Raw genomic sequence first — 10,427 nt, 5'->3', positions numbered from 1 at the left:
AGTTATCCAAACAGTTCTGGATTTAAAGGCTTTCTGAAGGTTGCTAAAGAAGTAGATTCCTCGATTAAGAACTTGTGTCCTATTTGGGACTTTAAGTTATTTCTATCTGGTCTTATGGAGAAACGCTTATAGGAGGCTCGTCTGAGGCTACTCACTCTAAAAACTATATGTTTAGTAGCCATAACCTCAGCCAGTTTAGGTGAAATCCATGTTTTTACTATACGTGAACCATAAAGGATTATCTGAGTAACTCTCAAATTGGATCCAACTTTTCTACAAAAAGTAGATTTCGAATTTCACAGATCACAGGATATAATTCTACCCTCATTTTGTAATAATGCAAAGAATGACCAAGATCCACAATTCCATTCTTTGGATGTGAAGGTGCCTTCTGAGATATTTACAAGTAACACCTCCCTGGAAGCAAGATCACAATCTCTTCCTATCTCTTCTATGCCCAAACAAGGGGAAAGGACCTCTAAAAGCACAATCTCCAGATAGCTAAAGAATGCAATCAGTAAAGCTTACAGAACACTGGGAAAGTCCATTCCAGAGGGTCTTCGAACACACTCTACTCTATGGCAGTCTCCTGGGTTGGGAAGTCATGTGCCTCCTTCGAACAGATATGTCAAGCAGCCATGTGGACATTCCCTCACATCTTCATCAGGCATTACAGGCTGAATGTTTTGGCTTACAAAGATTTAGACTTAGGAAGGAAAGTGTTACAGGCTGTTATTTCCCACTAAAATTGATCTGAGCTTTCTGTTTCTTCTATTTCCCCAGCATCGGCATAACTATAGACCCACTCAGATACAAGAACATTGTTCCTTTCTTTTTGGGAAAAACAAGTTATTTCTTTCTGCTATCTTGCACTAATTTGTAGGTTCTCCTTTGTACAGATTATCTGGTATATGGCATTACTTTCCATCCATTTCATTGCTGTATAATCAATCCATTTAATTGCTGTGTAATCAATATAATCTCGCGACATCCAGTAAAAAAATGTATACGTTAGACAAATACGTTTTTTCACATGGTAGTCTATGGGTGACGCATAGCTGAAGAATGACTTTTGTCAGAGGCATCCGTTACAGCCATCCAGTAGACAAGTATACATTAAACGTATATAGTTTTTTTTAACATGGAAGTCTATGGTGTATGGAAGGCTGAGAAATGCCATCCGTCGTAGGTGTACTTTTTTTTTTTTTTTCCATGTTTAACACCTTGCGCCACACATCTTGGCATATGTCGGGTTGAGTGAGAAGTTAAAGAAAGAAACATTTGCATTGCATCTATATTTTCTTTTGTTGGCTGGAATGCTACTTTACAAAAACATTAAAACTATAAAAATGTGCTTCTTAAATGTAAGCGATTTATGTGATTTAGTTTATAGAACTCTTTCCATCCATCACAAAATAAAAATAACATTGAGTCAGAAGTGTCATGGTACAAGATTCCATTGTTCAGGGAGATATAGGTAGAGATTGTTCTGGAAATGACAGCTACAAATACACATACTGCACAATGGATAAACCTTTTGTGTAACATTTCTGCATCTGATTTCTTCCAAAATGATAGATGCCGGCTGCTTGGCAAGTACAAATAAGCGTGTCTGTAGGATTTCCTCCTGCAGCTAATATGAATTTCTTCTTTGCAAGGCTGGCACTGTCAAATTAATAATAAAATGCTTTCATTAACAGTTTGCAGAACTCTTTGCATTTTTCTGAATACTGAGAATGATTTGGAGCATGATAATGATGCAAACATTTTGTGTACACATCAACATTGGAAGTGAACAACCCTGTCAGAAAATAGTTTGGAAATGATCTCTGTAAGCTCAGCACTTTTAACTCTGGTCCTGCTGATTTGGAAGCTGGAAACTACAGTATATGTTTTACCTGTCAAATAAGAAAATGTAATTTTTTTCTAGTTTCCATACTAATTTAAAAAGAATATTCTTTGAATAAATTAAGTTGCCTATATGACAGAGGCCTAGTGAGAGCTGACTTTACTGTATATGTAAAACAAGCACGTACCTAAGGCGGTACATAAGAAGCGAATGGGTAAAGAAAGCATTTGCCTAGGGTAAAAATATAACAGTGCTGTAGGGGTGCAATTACGAAATTTCTTGGTGCTTACTTCAGCACTGATTTAAGTTGCAAGTGCAGTTCTAAATCATATTAATAAATTATTCCTGTTTAAGCTTTTAATGACCAGGCCATTTTTTTTTTTTCATTTTCATTATTCCCTTTTCGCCTTCCAAAAGCCATAACTTTTAAATTTTTCCATTGACATAGCCGTGTGAGGGCTTTTTTTGTGGGATGAGTTTTAGTTTTTAGTGGCACCATCTAATGTACCATATGACGTACTGGGAAACGTTGAAAAGCGATTTTGTAAAGTAAAATGGAAGACAAAACAGCAAATTCCCCATTGTTTTTTGGGTTTTGTTTTTACCGTGTTCACCCTGCAGTAAATATGATATTTTAACTTTATTCTGTGGGTCAATAAGATTACGACGATATCACATTTCTACTGTTATTTTTATGTTCTACTACTTTTCCAAAATGAAAACATTTTTGTTAAAACATGTCGCCATAGTCTGAGAGCTCTGACTTTATTATTTTTCTGACAATTCAGCAATGCAAGAGCTTAATTTATGCGGAGCAAGCTGTAGTTTTTAGTAATACCATTTTGGGTTTTATACAACTTTTTGATCACTTTTTATTCCATTTTTTTGTATTGAGACAAGTTAACTAAAAAACAGCAATTTCAGCATCTTTTTTTTTTATTTATTTTTTTACATAGTTTGTGGGGTAAGATTGGAAAAGTTTTTTTTAAACTTGCAATTATTTTTTTTTGTATATAAAAACACTTTATTTAATGTATTTTTTTAATTTTTTTCATAAGTATCCCTAGGGAAATTGAACCAGCGATCACTGAATCGCTTGCATGGTATACTGCAATACTAATGTATTGCAGTGTGTATATATATATATATATATATATATATATATATATATATATATATATACAAATGTATTGCAGTATATTGTGATTTTAACAGGCTACTTCATAAGGCTTAATAGGAGTACAGAGCTGGCAGATCTAGGGGCCTTCATTAGGCGCATTGCAGGCGGGCTGATAGGCTGTTGTAGAGGGCTGCCCTCCTCTTTCAACAGCTTAGATGCCTAGGTCGCTTCTAAGGGGTTAAACAGCTTGGATCACATTAATCTGCAATCAAAACAGTTAGAGCAGGGTGGCGACTGTAATACACAGCTGACACCTGCAGCGTTTTGAGCCCTCTCAGCCTGTGAGCCTGTTCCATACAGCCCCTCTCCCCCTATGATGTAAATACCTGGTGGGTGGATGTACATAGGTTAATACGAGGGAAAACACTAAAATAAACATTTAATGTGATAGTTATGTGAGTGGTTTCTGGAGTAAACAGTTTTTTAGGGTACAGAGAAACAGGGTAGTAGAATCAAGATTTAGTATAATGTTCTTTTCGTGCCACTGTTCCTTGGACAGAACAAAAAATGATGCCAAAAAATAATGATGTAGGAGAGCATGAACATCTTATACCAGACCAGCCTTATTGGCTGGGCTGTTTTTAGACAAAGTATGTAGCTCTGGACAAAATTAAAGGTGGGACCCCAAATGTTGAAATATTGAAATATTGAACTACAACACATCACGTTCAATAAATTTAAAGACTGTGTGCAGGGAGCTGCAGCGCTAATCTCTAATGCTTCTAGGAGGGTTTCTAAGGTCTTAGGGCACAAGCCCAAGGCATATGCCCGTCTCCACACAAAATAATTTATATACATATATAGTTATCAAATAATAGCACAAGTCACATGTTACTACCATACTATTATTGACCAAAACATCCTATGCAAGGCCTAATATTACCAATAATACCTCTATATCTCTCCTAAAGTATACCCCTATATCCAGGAGTGTAACTAGGAAAGACTGGGCCTCATAGCAAAGTCTTGACTAGGCCCCCCCAAGTGCCACACACAGCCCCCATTATAGATAGTGCTCCCTGTAGATTGTGCTATACAGCCCCCTGTAGCTAGTGCTACACAGCCCCGCCTGTATACAGTGTCACACCCCATTTGTAGATTTCGCCCCCACCTCCCCCTTGTGGATAGTGTCATACAGCCCCCTATATATAGCACCATACAGCTCCCCCTTTATATAGTGCCACACAGCCCCCTCCCTTGTATATAGTGCCACACAGCCCCCCTTAGTAGATAGTGCCACACAGCCCCCCCTTGTGTATAGTGCCACACAACCACCCCTTGTATATAGTGCCCCACAGCCCCCCAAGTAGTACAATGCAATGGCACATCTGAGAAAGTTGTATCAGCCAGGGGGAAGTCAATCAAACATGGAAAAGTAGGTTTGGAGGGAGGACTATGTGACTCTTCAGGATAGTGGCACCACCTCATGACCCTTTAATGACTAATTAGCATATAGTATGCGCCGTTTTAAAAGTTGATTTTATAGATTTTGCTGCATCTGAAAAAAACATACATTTGGATATATTGTCAGGTCATGTATTACCGCATGGTGGCAGTTCAAGGGGGTTAAAGCTACCAGACAGGGTTCCCATTAAATATACAATGAATTGAAAACAATTCCATCTGCCCTGCAATTTTGTTATTATAAATATATCCTATATAATTAGAGCTCCAGAACCAAAGTCATACATATATACAGTACCACAACCGAGCTCAGTACATAAACACAGCACTGGAATCATGCTCTGACATATATACAGTACCACAACCATGCTCAGTACATAAATACAGCACTAGAACCAAGCTCATAAATATATTCGGCATGAGAGCCAAGCTCAATACATATATGCAGCACAAAAACAAAGCTCAGTATATATATACAGCACCAGAAAAAGCTAAGTACATATAGACAGCACTAGGACAAAGTTCATACATATATATGGCACGAGAGCCAAGCTCAATACATATATGCAGCGCAAGAGCCAACCTCAGTACATAAATATAGCCCCAGAACCAAGCTCAGTACATAAATACAGCACCAGAACCATACTCAGTACATATATACATCCCCAGAACCAAGCTCAGTAGATATATACAGCAACAGAACCAAGCTCAGTACATAAATACAGCCCCAGAACCAAGCTCAGTACATATATACAGTACCAGAACCAAGCTCATACACATATACAGTATCAGAACAAAGCACAATACTTAAATACAGCATCAGAACAAAGCCAAGTACATATATACAACACCAGAACAAATAGAGCTCAATTTAGTGCAATCCATGTCGTATAGGTGTGTAAGGCGTAAAACGACAGTTCCCAGCATGGCCTGAACAATGGTAAGGATAATGTAATGGTACGGGGTGGGGAGACGACAGATGAGCCCTAATCTACCAACAACTCAGTCCCTGCCTACTTGCACGGCCTGTCCTATATGATGGCGCACAACTGGGCGACGGTCCCTACGCTCAGTAAGTGCAAAGACAGACAAAACAAGACAAGGGCACACAGAAGCAAAGGGGAGTAAGGGCAGTTGCACACGGAAAACCGTGAGCAACAGGCAGTGGTGAACGAGCCAAATCAAACCAGGAGAGTACGTAGTAGCAAAACAGAGCAGGAGAATAGTCAGGCAAGCCAGGGTCAAAAAGTTACAGCGGTCAATCAGGTAAATAGCAGGAATAGCAGAGCCAGGAAACAAGAGAATCACAGGCAAGGAACATTCTGCAAGTGAGGGTATAAATAGACCAAGGGCGGGAGCTAGAACCGTCAGGCCAGGCTGTGATAGGTTCTCCCTCTCCTCAGCCTGAGTGGTAACAGATCGCATTACTCTAGCAGACCTTGGAGCTGATGAAGGCTGGTTAACCCCGGGCGTCGACACAGAACCTGTGTCAGGCAAACTCTTTACAGATAAGCTGGGAGATGCTGTTTAACAAAAAAAAAAATCATACCATAATCAAACCACCCATCAGCTCGCTGCAGATCATACAGTGACTACAGTACTGATTATAGGCAGAATAAACATTTACATTAAGTGACTCACCGGTGACATCCCAGATTCTAGTTTTTTTCTTCTCCCTCCGGTCCAGATCTCTGTGATGGATTTCTTCCGGCCACGACCCACATCTCCAGTTTTCCGCTCGGATGTCTCACATTTAAAACATTTCTGCGTCTATAAACAAAGTTAAAATTCTCAACACCTCTAAATATAATAAAGCGCCATACACTGCACCTCTAATTATAATAGTGCCATACACTGTGTCCCTGATTATAATAGTACCATACACTGCACCTCTAATTATAATAGCGCCTTATATTGTGTACCTGATAATAATAGTACCATACACTGTGTCCCACACACACACACCGTGTCCCCTGTAGATAGTGCCCCCATAGCCCCCTGTAGATAGTGACCCCCATAGAGAAAATGAGGCACCACACGTCTTTAAAATATGTAAAACCAACTCGCCTGTCCCTGCTCCCACGCAGTCATCCAGCAATGCAGGCCTGGCCTCTTGTGACGTAATCATGCCATCTGCATCACAAATAAAGCCTCTTTTGAGGGGTCAGGGAGCTGATAGTTTCCTTGCTCCCACCAGTGCCTGTTAGGACTGTTCAATTGTATGTGCATCCTAAGTAGATACACTTTAGAGCAGGTGGATCAGATCGGGATCACTCTTCTCCCGAATTCCGCAAATTGGCTGTCATATTAATTACTTGTTTAGAAGAACTGGGCAGATCCCAACCCTGCTCTACTCCCTTTCCTATTCTTGTTCTTCCTTTCCTAGGTGTCCTGTCCTTCCCCTCCCTTGAACAACATCACAGGGAGTCCACAGCTGTAGTCAGCTAATGGTCACCCCCACAAGGCAAATTTACATATGCATATGTGTACTATATAAATGTAGTTTATTTACTTATTTTGTCATTACTATTGCATGCGATGTTACCATATTACCTACCATATTACCATGAAAATGAAATTAAAATGCCTTCAATGGGAAGGTGAAATGTTGCGTGTATGTTGGGTGAATAAATTTTAGATTTTTCTATATCACTGGAGTGCTGCATCTTCTTTCGGATTGTGGTTGAACTTTGCTGAGGTTTTTTGTCAAGCTTCCCCTGAGGATAGAACCCATACCTTTATGCTACAGTGCAGCTCCTATATTTTTTATTTATATATATATATATATATATATATATGTATGTATATATATATACACACACACGCATACATTATATATATATATAGATATAGATATACTGTATATATATATATATATATATATATATATATATATATATAAAATGTGTGTGTGTGTATAAATTTATATATAAGAACCACTGACAATCGGATGATTATCTTGTTTCAATGACATTTGTCAATATATTATGCCGTAAGTAAACAGTCAGTTCTTGCAGTTGATGTGTTGGCTACAGGAAAAATGGGCGAGTGTAAGGATCTATGCAACTTTGACAAGGCTGAACTGTGAAGCCTCGACGACTGGGTCAGAGAATCTCCAAACAGGTCTTGTGGGATGTTCCCTGTAGGCAGTGGTTAGTATCTACCAAAGTGGTTCAAGAAAGGTCAAATGGCGACAGGATCATGAGCGCTCAAAGTTATAACTTGGGAATGTGGACATGAAAAAACAAAAAAAATGCTGCATCCTTAAATCTAAAATTAGGCCATGTCCTAGTTTTTTTTTTTTCTATAGGCCTAATGGTGGCCTCCAAAGCAGAAAATTACCACAGCACTGGACCACAATGGTGGCCTCCTTCATTCACATTGACACTTCTTTGGACCGCATATTGAAAGATCCCATTAACAGCTACCAAATGCAAATTCAACACTTGGAATCAAGTCCAGACCTTTTATCTCCTTAATTTGTCATGAAATGAGAGAACAGGCCACACTCACCCTGAAATTGCTTGACTGTTAGGCAACTATTATTTAAAAAAAATATATTTATTTAAAACAAAAGTAAATTTTTTAGTCTCATTAGGGTACTTTAATTTTCAAAATTTTTCTTTTGTTTTTAGCTATAAGGGTGAGTTCACACGTAGCGTAAGTACTGCGGATTTTCCATAACGGAATTTGTTGCAGAAAATCCGCAGCATATTACAGTAGCAGCAAAGTGGATGAGATGTGAAGAAATCTCATCCATGCGCTGCGTAAATAATGAGTGGAAAAACTGAGCAGAAATTGACCTGTGGTGCAGAGTTTTATTCTGCAGCATGTGAATTGTATTTGCGTAAAAGCTGCTTATTTTAGGGGGTATTTCCCATTGAATTCAATGGGGAGCTAAATCCCGCAACAAATAGCAGTTGTTGCGTTTTTTTTTGCGGCGGGTTTGCAGCGATCCCGCCACAAAAAACTCAACTTAGAAAAAAAAACGTCTGATACCCATAAGTTCCTCCTTCCAGTGCGGCGTCCTGGGATGATGTTTCATCTCATGTGACCACTGCAGCCAAACACAGGCTGTAGCGGCGGTCACATGGAATGAAACATCATCCTAGGATGCCGGCCTGGGTGACGTCAGAGGACCGGCCCCCTGGAATGATGCTTCATCACATGTGCCCGCCGCTGCGGCCAATCACAGGCTGTAGCGGAGGTCTCATGGAAGGAAACACCATCCCAGGATGCCGGCCTGGGTGACGTCAAAGGACCGGCCTCCTGGAATGATGCTTTATCCCATGTGACCGACGCTGCAGCCAATCACAGGCTGCATCGGTCTCCTGGGATGAAACGTCATAAGTGCTGCAGTTTTCCGCTGCGGACATTCCGGACGAAAAACTGCACCACAGTTTGGTGCGGTTTTCACCCAGAATTCCCTGCGGCACAGTGGACAGATACGCTGCATGCTTTTGCATTGTATCCGTCCCATGTGAACTCAGCCTAATGTAATGGAATAGATTATTGTCTGTGAGTTCAAAATGATCAAGCCTCTGTAAAAGCATATCTAAAGTATTACTGTTGGACAGTCATGGGGGCTTTTGTTTGGCACGAGATATCTGGCCTGCCAGAGACATTTTAAAGGGAGACTGATGGGTGATCAGGTGGCCCCTGATGCTTTTTTCCCACATGATTGCAATGATCTACACGTACTTTATTGTGTATTAAGTGGTTAACCAAAAAAAGATGTAAAACAGCAATACAGTGCAAAGGATAAATGCTGCCTAATATAATCAGGGGGCGCCAAAATATAATAAACAAGGAAGCTTATAACCGAGGGTCGGCCCTAGTCTTGGGTATTCTTGTGCAAACTAAGACTATTGAGTGATTTGAAGGCCTCGTTAACACGGTGCAGTTCGATTCAGTTTTTATGAATTTTTAAAGCAAAACAATTTACTAAACTCCTTAATTTATCATTTTACCCGCGGGAGCCAGGTTGTGACTGCAATGGGCAGGATCGGAGATAACTCCCATCCTGCTTATTTAACCCATTAGACGCCGCAGTCAATAGTGACCGCGGCATCTAAGTGGTTTGGCTGAGGTAGGGGCACCAAATGTCACCCATTGGGGGCCCGCGATCGTGGGCAGCCCATTGGTTGCCATGGCAGACGGGAACCTAACAAAGGCTTCCAGGCCTGCCATGGCTGTTTGCCAGTGGCACAACCTAATGGTTTTGCCTGTTAGTTTTACACTGACTGGCAGTAATGCTTTGGTATGCTTAGTATATCAAAGAATTATATCCCCCATCAAACACATTGTGAATCCAGGGGGATTAAAACAATAAAATAAAGTGCTATAAAGTTTCTAAAAAAAGAAAGGTGCATAGTAAAAAAAAAAATAGTTTGTAAAAGTAGAAAATATATATGGTACCGCCACAATCATAATGACAAGAACCGTAAACGCCTTAAAAAACAGCTGAAAAAATGGTAGCTGAACGCCTCCAAACATCTGCCCATTGATTTCAACTTTTTTTGTGCAGCCATTTGAAAAAATTTTGCGTAAAAAAATGCTCCGTATAAAGAAGTGCATGTCACTTCTTGAGCTGTTTTTTGGATCCGTTTTTCATTGTCTCAATTGAAAAACAGCTCCAAAGACGACTGCAAAAAATGCATCAAAAATTGTTTGATGCTTTAAAAATGGAAAATCAGAGGCTGTTTTCCCTTAAAAACAGCTCAATATTTTATAGCCATTTTTACTTTAGCGTGTGAACATAACCTAACAGTTAAACCAAGGAAATGCCTGAAGTTGTTGACTTGGTAGTGAAATGTGTTGTTGCCATCACATATTCTTGTAATGTCTTGGGTTCCAGTTTTGCTATTATGATATCTTTATTGCCGCTGATGCAGGTTTAACTGACATCATTTCTCTTTAATTGTTACTCTTGGCACCAAATGTCGGCTGAATGGAAACTGGGATGAATTTAAGTTAATTAGCTATGAGTATTTC

The sequence above is a fragment of the Rhinoderma darwinii genome, chromosome 11 (genome assembly GCF_050947455.1).
Source record: "Rhinoderma darwinii isolate aRhiDar2 chromosome 11, aRhiDar2.hap1, whole genome shotgun sequence".
NCBI classification, from domain to species: domain Eukaryota; kingdom Metazoa; phylum Chordata; class Amphibia; order Anura; family Rhinodermatidae; genus Rhinoderma; species Rhinoderma darwinii.
Note: the sequence above shows the minus strand (reverse complement) of the source record.